This window comes from Schistocerca serialis, chromosome 5, assembly GCF_023864345.2.
Source record: "Schistocerca serialis cubense isolate TAMUIC-IGC-003099 chromosome 5, iqSchSeri2.2, whole genome shotgun sequence".
Lineage (NCBI taxonomy): Eukaryota > Metazoa > Arthropoda > Insecta > Orthoptera > Acrididae > Schistocerca > Schistocerca serialis.
In genome coordinates, this window is record NC_064642.1 from 774,535,870 (window position 1) to 774,548,172 (window position 12,303).

The following is a 12,303-nucleotide window of genomic DNA, read 5'->3' on the forward strand; positions in this document are numbered from 1 at the left end:
TGAGCGCCTACAACCGCGAGACCACCGCTGCCGGCTTAGTCGTCATCCATTGGCTCGTGAACAACACCTACCATTCTCATGATCCTTCGTTAATGACTGCAGGGAATGGAATCTCTACCATAATATAAGCAAAAGAAAGGAATGGTTGTGCCCAAAGAAAGCAGAAACTCCCCGTACAGAGTCCTCTGTGCATCCACGAAAGGTAATGTTTATGTACCTAACGGATACGTCTGAGGCAATCCAAGAACAACGACCATGAAGACTGCATGAACTTAACGGTAGTTCATGATAACGCCACAGTGCGTTCTGCTAGACTGACAAAAAACACTGTACAGGAGTTGGGTTGGGATGCCATTCCTCACCGATATTATTCACGTTATCAGATTTTCACCTTTCCCGCTTTCTACGAACAAACTTCGAGGAACTTCCTTTCCGGACGAAATTGCTCTCCTAACGTGCCTCGGCCAGTTCTTTCCCTGTGGTTTCAACAGTCATGGAATTGATAAGTTTCACAGCCTTGTGAGACTGTTTAAAATTGTGAAGGAGAATACATTATACATGACTAAAGTCTCTGTTATGTGTACCTGTTGGTTTATTAAACTTACGGAGAAACGCTACGAACTTATGCATCGACCTAATAGCATTGAGCTAGACGTTTTCCAGAAATGCGTCCAAAGAGGATCCTATAGGCAAGAAATTGCCTATAATTTGTAGCATTTCCTGATAGAAGTTTTTCCCTTTAGAGCTCCTCTCAGTGGCAGGATAACTAGTCATGTATGTGACGCCGTACATTACAACGAATCTGTCCAGTCATCAGAATAGGCTGTTCCGTAGATTGCTAGCCTCGCCTACTGCTAGCAGCAAGATTTAATGCCTCAACCATTCACATAGATTTATAACACACTACTGGCCATTAAAATTGCTACACCAAGAAGAAATGCAGATGATAAACGGATATTCATAGGACAAATGCATTCTATTAGAACTAACATGTGATTACATTTTCACGCAATTTAGGTGCATAGATCCTGAGAAATCAGTACCCTGAACAACCACCTCTGGCCGTAATAACGGCCTTGATACGCCTGGGCATTGTCAAACGGAGCTTGGATGGCGTGTACAGGTACAGTTGCCCATGCAGCTTCAACATGATACCACAGTTCATCAAGAGTAGTGACTGGCATATTGTGACGAGCCAGTTGCTCGGCCACCATTGACCAGACGTTTTCAATTGGTGAGAGATCTGAAGAATGTGCTGGCCAGGGCAGCTGTCGAACATTTTCTGTATCCTGAAAGGCCCGTACCGGACCGGCAACATGCGGTCGTTCATTATCCTGCTGAAATGTAGGGTTTCGCAGGGATCGAATGAAGGGTAGAGCCACGGGTCGTAACACATATGAAATGTAACGTCCACTGTCCAAAGTGCCGTCAATGCGAGCAAGTGACCGAGACGTGCAAGCAATGGCATCCCATACCATCGCGCCGGGTGATACGCCAATATGGCGATGACGAATACACGCTTCCGATGTGCGTTCACCGCGATGTCGCAAAACACGGATGCGACCATCATAACGCTGTAAACAGAACCTGGATTCATCCGAAAAAATGACGTTTTGCCATTCGTGCACCCAGGTTCGTCGTTGAGTACACCATCGCAGGCGCTCCTGTGTGTTGCAGTGTCAAGGGTAACCGCAGCCATGGTCCCCGAGCTGATAGTCCATGCTGCTGCAAACGTCGTCTAACTGTTCGTGCAGATGGCTGTTGTCTTGCAAACGTCCCCATCTGTTCACTCAGGGATCGATACGAGGCTGCACGATCCGTTACAGCCATGCGGATAAGATGCCTGTCATCTCGGCTGCTAGTGATACGAGGCCTTTGGGATCCAGCACGGCGTTCCGTATTACCCTCTTGAACCCATCGATTCCATATTCTGCTAACAGTCATTGGATCTCGACCAACGCGAACAGAAATGTTGCGATACGATAAATCGGAATCGCGATAGGCTACAATCCGACCTTTATCATATTCGCGAACATGATGGTACGCTTACACGAAGCATCACAACAACGTTTCACCAGGTGTTTGTGTATGAGAAATCGGTTGGAAACTTTCCTCATGTCAGCACGTTGTAGGTGTCGCCATCGGCACCAGTCTTGTGTGAATGATCTGAAAAGCTAATCATTTGCATATCACAGCATCTTCCTCCTGTCGGTTACATTTCGCGTCATCTTCGTGATGTAGCAATTTTAATGGCCAGTAGTGTATATTGGCCAAAAGAGTAGTACAACTTACCGTCCATACATAGTGGTCCACCGATCTCGGACCTGCAGGTAACTGTCTTGTAGTTTCGCGCCAGAGGTGGGGTGGGGGGGGGGGCGGGGGAGGCAACAGAGCGTTTCCCATAAACACAACTGTACGTCGGATCGGGCACCGGAACAAACTTGAACCCAACACGTATTCTTATACTGGAGTGGAAGCTTACATTTGTAGACATAAAGGCCATTATCGACCAGTTAGAGAGATGGTTGAAACATAATGATACTGACCAGAAGAAGAAGCATGAGCTTGCCAAGTGGGTATTCAGGGACGTATTCAGGGAGAGATCTCTTGCGAACGTTTGGAGACACATGGTCCAGCTGCGGTGTCACGGGGAGACGCCACAGGAGGGACGTCGGTAATGACCTTGAAAACACGTGGCTTATGATCATCACTGTGAGTAAGAACAGACTTTAGCCTCTGGCGGTCTCAAGATACGCACCACCCACCACAGTCACGCGCCTTCAGAGGATTACAGTCAACTCCAGCGCGCATTCAGTCGCATCAACAGCAGCCCAACCATCACCCATAGTGAAAATGACTTGTACTCCAGTATTCCCATCAAAGTGCGCCCGCCGGTTCCCTTTGTCTCTTGGAAACGCAATTAAAAAAATCCTGGTATCAACGGAAATACTTCAAGTATTCTATATTAGTAACTTTTAAAGTATTAATAGCCATGTTCATGAGATAAATATCTGTGACAATTACACTTTTGCTGCTATCGCTCCTAATCACCTCATTCGTTATGCAAATGCCACCTCAGCAGTTAAATTTATTAGTGTTAATGCATGTCAATATAAACTACAACATTTTACATCCTTCTACGTTACCATGATTCATTAGATTACAACTGAATATTCTCTTATTTTCGTATAACGTCATCTTTCTACATACACAGGAAGACCGTCACCATTCTGCTACAGTATATTTACTGATTTTGTTGCTAAACGATCAGATTTTTTCTTTTTTCTACTATTCATCAGACTTGTTTTTGTTTTCTTTACTTTCAACTCAAAATTTATATTCCTGATGTTGTCGTTTGGATTTAACGAACTCTGTCACACTTTCGCAATCATGGTTTTGCCTATGCGACCACTTTCATAAGTAGTTGATTCTCTTGCACATAAACTCCTTTCCAGAATTTTTTATTTTCATTTTTTCAGAGTCTTGAACTCTCCAATACAGGTAGCCTTCTTACGTAATACATATTTTTTTGTCCTATATCTAATAGTTTTACTAAGAAGTTACTTTACTGAATAGATCTGCCAAATGTGGAGTAATGGTGAATGAACAGGTAAGCATTCCAAGGATTTGGACAAAACCGAAGAGAACTACAAAATTATTCGTAGTAATTATCTTGCAATGTGTTTGACACTGTATTATATTATATCTAGAGAGCGAAACGGTTTGACACTAACATATTCACAGATCCCTTATAAAAAAACCAGCATTCAAGTCTTCTTAAATTTTAATTGGATGGACCTCGACACAGTTTTGCTCGCAGTAGCGTTAGAAAATATCTTTCGGCTAAGTGTGGATGAATGCTACATAAAGAGGGAAGGAAGACTGGATATAACATCCGGTCGACATCGAAGTCATTAGAGAAACAGCGCAAGTCTCATTCCATGAATGAAAAGGTTCAAATGGTTCAAATGGCTCTGAGCACTATGCGACTCCACTTCTGAGTTCATCAGTCGCCTAGAACTTAGAACTAATTAAACCTAACTAACCTAAGGACATCACACACATCCATGCCCGAGGCAGGATTCGAACCTGCGACCGTAGTGGTCACGCGGTTCCAGACTGAAGCGCCCTTAACCGCACGGCCACACCGGCCGGCTGAAGGAAAAGGAATTAGATCTGCCGTGTCCTTTTAAAGGATCCATCCCGCCATTTGCCTTGAGCGATTTAGGAAAATCACGGAAAACCTAACTCTAGATGGCTGGACGCGGATTTGAACCGTTGTTCCCTCGAATGCAAGTCCAGTGTGCTAGGACATTACCTTGTTATACCAGCGCAGTGAGGCGATGCATCACAGTTAAGTATGTCGAAAGAAACCTACCTATTCCGACTACGATTGGTGCCGAAGATCATCGTAACCTCTGTCCCATTTCTCCGAAGATTGATGCTGAGACTCAAGACGTCGTCGAACTCACGCCACAGACGGTAGCAGTAGTGAATACTCACCCCGAAATCAGGAGACAGAATCTGGTTTTCACAAAAAGTGTGCACAGACCTTTGCCATGAAACTCTACTGCCATACTAAAGTTCCTTGAGAAATATTGTATCTTCCAGCTCGGACGTAACGCCGAGATCTTACCACTACAGATAAGGGTAGTCGTACCGCCTAAAATGCCAAAATTCGAATTTTTTAATTTATGGAGATTATGAAAACATGGATATTTACGCTTGGTGGAGAGTAAACCATGTGGTGACTCGTCTATTACAAAACTAGAGGGCATTAAGCATGTGCAGAAGAGGACGAGCACGAGAATGCGTAGACAAACAGCAATTGAGATCTGCGAAGTTATCAGATGGTCCAAGTATACGGCGTCGATTGACTGATAAACTGACTGGGATAATTTTTTAAAAAGGAGAGCTATTTCGGTAACGGTTTTCCACAAGCTGTCTACAGATGCTGCAACAATCAACAACCTGTGTTTTATTGACGGAGTAAACACCCGAAGGCAAAAGAGTAAAATAGACACTTTCTCACACAGTTACTATACGAAATGCTGCAGTGCTTGCCATCAAATCTGCATCTCAGAATTTTGCCCATCGTGAGCTAATGAAGAAATGTCTGAAAAACAAAACACAAAGTCGCAACATATCTTTAAATGATATTGTGTTGTCAAGAATACAAAAAAATATTTGTGTTGAAAGGTCACTAGTCGAACTTTGACGTTGCTCTTAACAATGGCTATTCCGGGAAACTACAGGTTTTGGAGCATCTTGGAGCTCATAAAAAGTTAAATCAGCACTTCAAGTGTGACGGACTTGGACCAACCGCATATCATTAAGGCCGAGATTGCAGAATACAACATGTCAAACAGAACCATATCCAAAGAAAGGTTGGCAGCTTTGGATGAGAAGAGTGAAGAAGGAGACGAGGACTACCAGCCAGGAGTATTCTAACATATCTTGTAAGTATCAGTTGGCTGTGTACAAAATTTTTTTTTTAAATGCAATTTTCTCAAAATGACATTTTTCAGTATAAATGCCCCACTTTCTCAAAAACCTCTGAGTCTTCACCTATGAATTATTTACCTCATAACATATAAAGTACTACTTTAATAACATCTAATGTAATATTTAAAATTCAAGAAACTAAAATTATGAAAATTTTCATTAAAAACTTATATGTTTAAGGAAACAATTACAACTCATTTCCTAACTGTAATTTTAAAGCGATTGTTGAGAAGTTCACTCACAAAACGTGAGAGAACATGTGGTAAAAATCTCATCTTCATACACTCAACACTTCCTGAAGAAACGGATCATTTATATAGCCAATTTAACATTGTCAAAGTAGGGTGGTACGTGTCCTCTTAATACTCCCAGAGACCCATTTTCAGCTTCTCTTCTAATCAGTTAAACAATCATGCTGTAGAGAACAACAGGAATTCATTTGACATAGGACACGTTATCTAAAAAGGGGAACAGTGTTAAACAATCTTTTCGCTTCAAGATGTAAACGTAATAGCCATATCAGCCCCGACAGGTATCCGTTTTCCAATGCAACAACTTCGCTGGATCAATTCTAACGTCGAATCCCCGCGTATGGACTTTAGCAATAATTTGTACCCATACGTCATAAGTCAATTGAAGTTTCTACTGGTCTCCGAAATAACGAAATCTAATATGAGTTACTTGCAACTTGCGTAGAGTCAGCAGAAAATGAAATTTTTCTATTGACGACATTTTCCAAGAAGATGGAAACCATGTTAGCGGAATAACAGGTTATGAGCCTCTATGGTCACTGCTTGCACCTATGGTAACCTATTATTTTACACCGAATGCATTTCATCCTTCTTCTTTGGCAAAAACGAGTCTGAGCTAACAGATGATAGAGGCAAATGCTTAATATCAAATGAAACTAGTGCTGAGAGGATTTACATCCATTACAAAACACAGCTTGGCAAATTTCACTTTTCCGCAAGCTGCCACAGTGCTAGAACCGGATTATATTTCCTACCTCATTAATAGCCAATGGACACCTCTGAAAGCTGAAGCTTCAAACTAGGAAAATTATTCCAAGCAATTGATCAACAAGCAGAAGACACTGTAGCTCCGTCGTTATCTATAAAGATAAGGGTTGCCAACGCCTGCTTAATAATCTAGTCAACTGGACAAATGTACTCAGCCTGACTAAAATTATTTGCGTGATAGTGACGACTGTAACTATCCCAGCCGGCCAAGTTGAACAGTTGACGCACAACTGCCACGTCTAGCCCGTAGCAATACAAGTAGCCGGCTCGTTGAGGCAGAGCCGCTGCGTGATGGAATGAACTGTCCGTGCGGCGATGGCGCGGGGGAGTCTGGAGGAAGGCAGTGACAAGTGGACGTGGGATTTTCCGCGGCTGCTCCGTGCAGTCTTCGGTAATGCGACTGACGAAGAGCCATAATGGCCTCTACAGTGCACGAAATATAAGATGGATATGGCATTCACTGATGATACAAATATGACACAATAAAGCCAAATACCATAAAAATTACGGTGACGGGATGAGCTCATTGCATCTTTAAATACAGTACAACGACTTCTGTTCTTTGGGGGCCGCAGTGCAAAATATGTATAGACGTGAGTATTACAAATATTAGCCACCTACACTGCTCTTTAAATGATTTTTATTTGATAAATTATTCACGATGAGCCAATTTCGGCATATTTATATCATCATATAATCTGTAAACACATAAGTAAGCGATGGTCTTAATATAATGGCCTGTAACTATGATCAGAAAAGTTATAATATATCGTTAGGTGTTTTTACTTTACGTGTAATATCGTTGCTGCCATGTCGTGTCTTTTTTTTACAATAATTAGTTTCTCCTTAGACGTAGATGTTTATCTTATATTAGCTGTTTTTATGTACCCTGTTTCTCCCATGAGAGCCTGGATGACTGTGGCCCAAAGAACAAAAGCTATGGACTTCAATGTCATTCACTGATATGGGGAACTTTCTGAAATTACGAAATTTCCTGTAACACATGCCACAAATTCTACATAGGACAAATCGGTAGAAACTTCAAAATTAGGTACAGAGAGCACACAAGAAAAAGTGAAAATAGCTCATCCCCATTTGTCCAACATCTACAAACAGAAAAACGCCATGTAAAACTTATAAACGGTGCACTATAAACCCTGCATATTACACAGAAAGGAGCATTCATGAACGTCCTTGAAGAAATAGAGATTTATTCACATGCATACAGCAACCCTACAAAATTTGCTGAATGAACAAGCCACCTAAACAACAAAAGAGGTAGATAGAGACCTTTATTCACATAAATCAAGAAAATGGGCATAGTAAAAAATCAGAGACGCTAAATAACGCGTATCCATAGTAACAGGGAAAAGAACATGGAGACTATAAAACAGACATAATACCAACATAAACCATAGACAATCAAATTATTACCAATAAATATAAATATAAAATACAAATCTCAATTAAAACCAAAACAAAGTCGAGACAAAAACGTAATTAGAACCAGACCCATAAAGGTAACAAAAAGCAATCGAATTTCTACACTATGCTTATGATAATGGTAACTATGTAAACATGAAATATCGCTGATTCACTGTCATCCAAACTATAAAGAGAGAAATAGCGTGCGTAAAAGCCAACTAATATCAGATGGTTCAAATGGCTCTGAGCACTATGGTACTTAACTGCTGAGGTCACCTGTGCGTGTAATATGACTCTAGTGCCTAGAACCGCTCGGCCACACCGGCCGGCTAATATCAGATAAATATGTCCAGTGTACATATAAAAAGAAACTAACAATGCTAAAAAACACAGGACATGGCAGTAACGATGTTATAGGTAAGGTAAAAGCACCGAACCATGTATTATAACTATTCTGATCAGAGTTACAAACCATTATAGTAAGATCATCAATGACTTATGTATTTACAGAGCTTCTGATGATGGCAGTATGCCGGAATAGGCTCATTGCGAATAATTCATGAAATAAATATCATTTAAAGAAAAGTGTAGGTGCCAGATATTCGCAATAAACAATTCTACGAGTTAACAAAGATACAACTCCGTTTACTTATGAACATGTTAGTATGCACGTACCAAAAATGTTAATGTGAGCTTAAACGTGTAAAAACAGCTCACAGAATGCACGTGAGAGCACTACCAGTGGAGGGTATATAAAACGTGTCAAGGGGACGCCAAAGACAGCGTAATAGTTGTTGTAATGCTAAAGCGGAACAATTCATCTGACGTCCAAAACGGCATGATCGTTGACTTTCGGGACAAGGGTGGAGGGCATTTCCGAAACGGCTATGTTTGTAAACTGTTCGCGTAAAGCACGTCGACGAGCACGTAGAGCGTCTCTACATGCTGCGGTCCACCAGGGGACCGGTACGCGACGTGGAGAAGAAGTAGGGTGAGGGATGGAATATTCAGCAGCAGTGAGAATGACTTCCGTGAGGTGTGCGACCTGACGATCGCAGCTTGTGAAGGTCGCCCTGGAAGAGAAGAGCCCCTAATCTGCTTTGGAGATGGTCCAACTAGATAAGCACAGAGAGGGGGTATGCTGCAGGAGATGGATAACACACGGGAAGTGGTCGCTCGAATATGTATCAGAAAGTGCATACCACTCAAACCGGCGTGCAAGTTGGGTAGTACATATAGAGAGGTCTAAATGGGAATAGGTGTGAGGTGTGTCTGAAAGAAATGTAGGGGCGCCAGTATTGAGGCAGACAAGATTGAGCTGGTTGAAAAGGTCTGCTAACAGGGAGCCCCTCGGGCAGGATGCTGGAGAGCCCCAAAGGGGATGGTGGGCATTGAAGTCTCCAGTTAACAAAATTGGTGCAGGTAGCTGAGCAATAATTTGCATCTGCCCTGGTAACGGCAGACGACGATGGAGTTTTTTTTTTTGGTTGGGTTTAAGGGCGCTCAACTGCTGAGGTCATTAGCGCCCAGTCACTGTTGTTAGAGCACATAGAATCTGTTACAACTCAAGGGGATGGGGGGACACCAGAAGGACCTGACAAAGCTGCAGATAAAATAAGTAAAAAGATTAAATGTCTTTGGACAAGCCAGTTAAAGTTATAAAACGCAGAATACGAGCAGCTGCTCGAGCGTCATCAGCTAAAACATCCGGTAAAGTAGATGACAGGGACAGGACAACACGAAATTGACTAAAACGGGGACACGACAATAAAACATGACGCACTGTTAATGCCTGACCACAAGGGCACTGCAAGGCTGGGTCACCGGAGAGCAGGTAGCGGTGGCTAAACCGGCAATGCCCAATCCGCAACCTGGTCAGAAGGACCTCCTCGCGCCGAGATGGTCGGGAGGACGTTGTCCATACAGTTGGAAGCGGTTTTACTGCCCAGAGCTTGTTTCCTTGGAGGGATGACCAAGCATCCCACCACAAGGACACAAGCCTCTTACATACATCCCCACGAACGTCAGATGACGGGACACAATGGGAGGCTGGCCGAGGCAGGAGAACTGCAGCCTTGGCTGCAGCATCCGCAGCCTCATTCCCAGGCACTCCTACATGTCCGGGAACCCACAAAAAGCTGACAGAACCACCATTATCAGCGAAAGAATGGAGGGACTGCTGTATCCGTTGAATCAAGGGATGGACCGGATAGGGAGCTCCAAGGCTCTGAAGAGCACTGAGTGAGTCAGAGCAGAGTACGTACGATGAATGGCGGTGGCGCCGGGCATACTGAATGGCCTGATGCAGAGCAAAAAGCTCGGCCGTAAAGCTGGAACATTGGTCGAGGAGCCGGTATTTAAAGGTGGCGGCCCCGACGACAAAGGCACAGCCGACACCATCGTCAGTTTTGGAGCCATCGGTGTAAATAAAGGTGTGACCGGCAAGGCGAGCACGGAGTTCGACAAACCGTGAGCAATACACTGCAGCCTGAGTACCCTCCTTCGGGAGTGAGCTGAGGTCGAGATAAATATGAACCGGAGCCTGGAGCCAAGGTGGTGTCGGGCTCTCACCCTCTCTGAAGGTGGTAGGGAGGGCAAAATCCAACTGTCGAAGCAGGCGACGGAAGCGGACTCCGGGGGGCAGCAGGGCAGACACATACAACCCGTACTGAGGGTCGAGAGAATCGGCGAAGGAGGACTGGTAAGAGGGGTGGTCGGGCATAGACAACAGCCGGCAGGCATACCGACACAGCAGTACGTCGCGCCGGTAGGTCAATGGTAACTCTGCAGCTTCAGCATAAAGACTCTCGACAGGACTAGTGTAGAAGGCTCCGGTCGCAAGACGTATCCCCCGATGGTGGATGGAGTGGAGCCGGCATAAGAGGGATGGCCGAGCGGACGAGTAGACGAAGCTCCCATAATCCAGCTTCGATCGGACTATGGACCGATACAAGCGAAGCAGGACAGTGCGATCCGCTCCCCAAGATGAACCGCTAAGGACTCTGAGGAGATTAAGGGAACGTGTACAACGGGCCGCCAAATAAGAGACATGTGGAGACCAACACAGTTTCCTGTCCAACGTGAGCCCTAGAAACTTAGTTGTGTCCACGAATGGGAGAACAACAGGACCGAGATGTAAGGATGGCGGAAGGAACGCTTTATATCGCCAAAAGTTGATACAAACCGTCTTCTCTTCAGAGAACCAGAAGCCATTTGCCACGCTCCATGAGTAGAGGCAGTCTAGACAACGCTGAAGGCAGCTCTCCAGGAGGCACGTTCGCTGGGCACTGCAGTAGATCGCGAAGTCATCGACAAAGAGAGAGCCTGAGACATTAGGTGGAATGCAATCCATAATTGGATTGATCGCGATGGCAAAAAGGGCTACGCTCAAGACGGAGCCCTGAGGCACTCCGTTTTCCTGGAGGAAGACGTCGGACAATACGGAACCCACACGTACCCTAAACTTTCGATCCGTTAAAAAGGAATCAATAAAAAGGGGCAGGCGACCGCGTAGGCCCCACCTGTGCGGAGGATACCTCCTCTCCAACAGGTATCATAAGCCTTCTCCAAGTCGAAGAACACGGCCACCGTTTGGCGCCTTCGCAAAAAGTTGTTCATGATGAATGTCGACAAGGTCACAAGGTGGTCAACAGCAGAGCGGCGGCGACGAAAGCCGCATTGGACATTAGTAAGTAGTCGTCGAGATTCAAGAATCCAGACTAACCGAGCATTAACCATGCACTCCATCACCTTACAGACACAGCTTGTAAGAGAAATGGGGCGGTAACTAGAAGAAAGGTGTCTATCCTTCCCGGGTTTGGGTATAGGAACAACAACGGCGTCACGCCAACGCCTGGGGACTTGACCTTCGGTCCAGACGCGATTGTAGGTACGAAGAAGGAAGCTTTTGCCCGCCGGAGAAAGGTGTGCCAGCATCTCAACGTGAATGGCATCTCGCCCCGGAGCAGAGGATCGGGACAGTGCAAGCGCACGTTCGAGTTCCCGCATAGTAAAGGGGGCATTATAAGTTTCCAGATTCAGCGAGTGGAAGGAAGGTCGCCGAGCCTCTTCTGCCTCTTTCCTGGGAAGGAAGGCAGGGTGGTAATGGGCGGAGCTTGAAACCTCCGCGAAAAAGCGGCCAAAGGCGTTGGAGACAGCCACAGGATCAACAAGGACCTCATTACCTGAGGTCAGGCCAGGTACCGAGGAGTGGGCCTTAATGCCCGACAGCCGGCGCCGGCTACTCCAAACGACGGAAGAGAGAGTAAAACTGTTAAAGGAGCTGGTGAAAGAGGCCCAACAAGCTTTTTTGCTGTCTTTGATGGTTCTACGGCATTGCGCTCGGAGTCGTTTG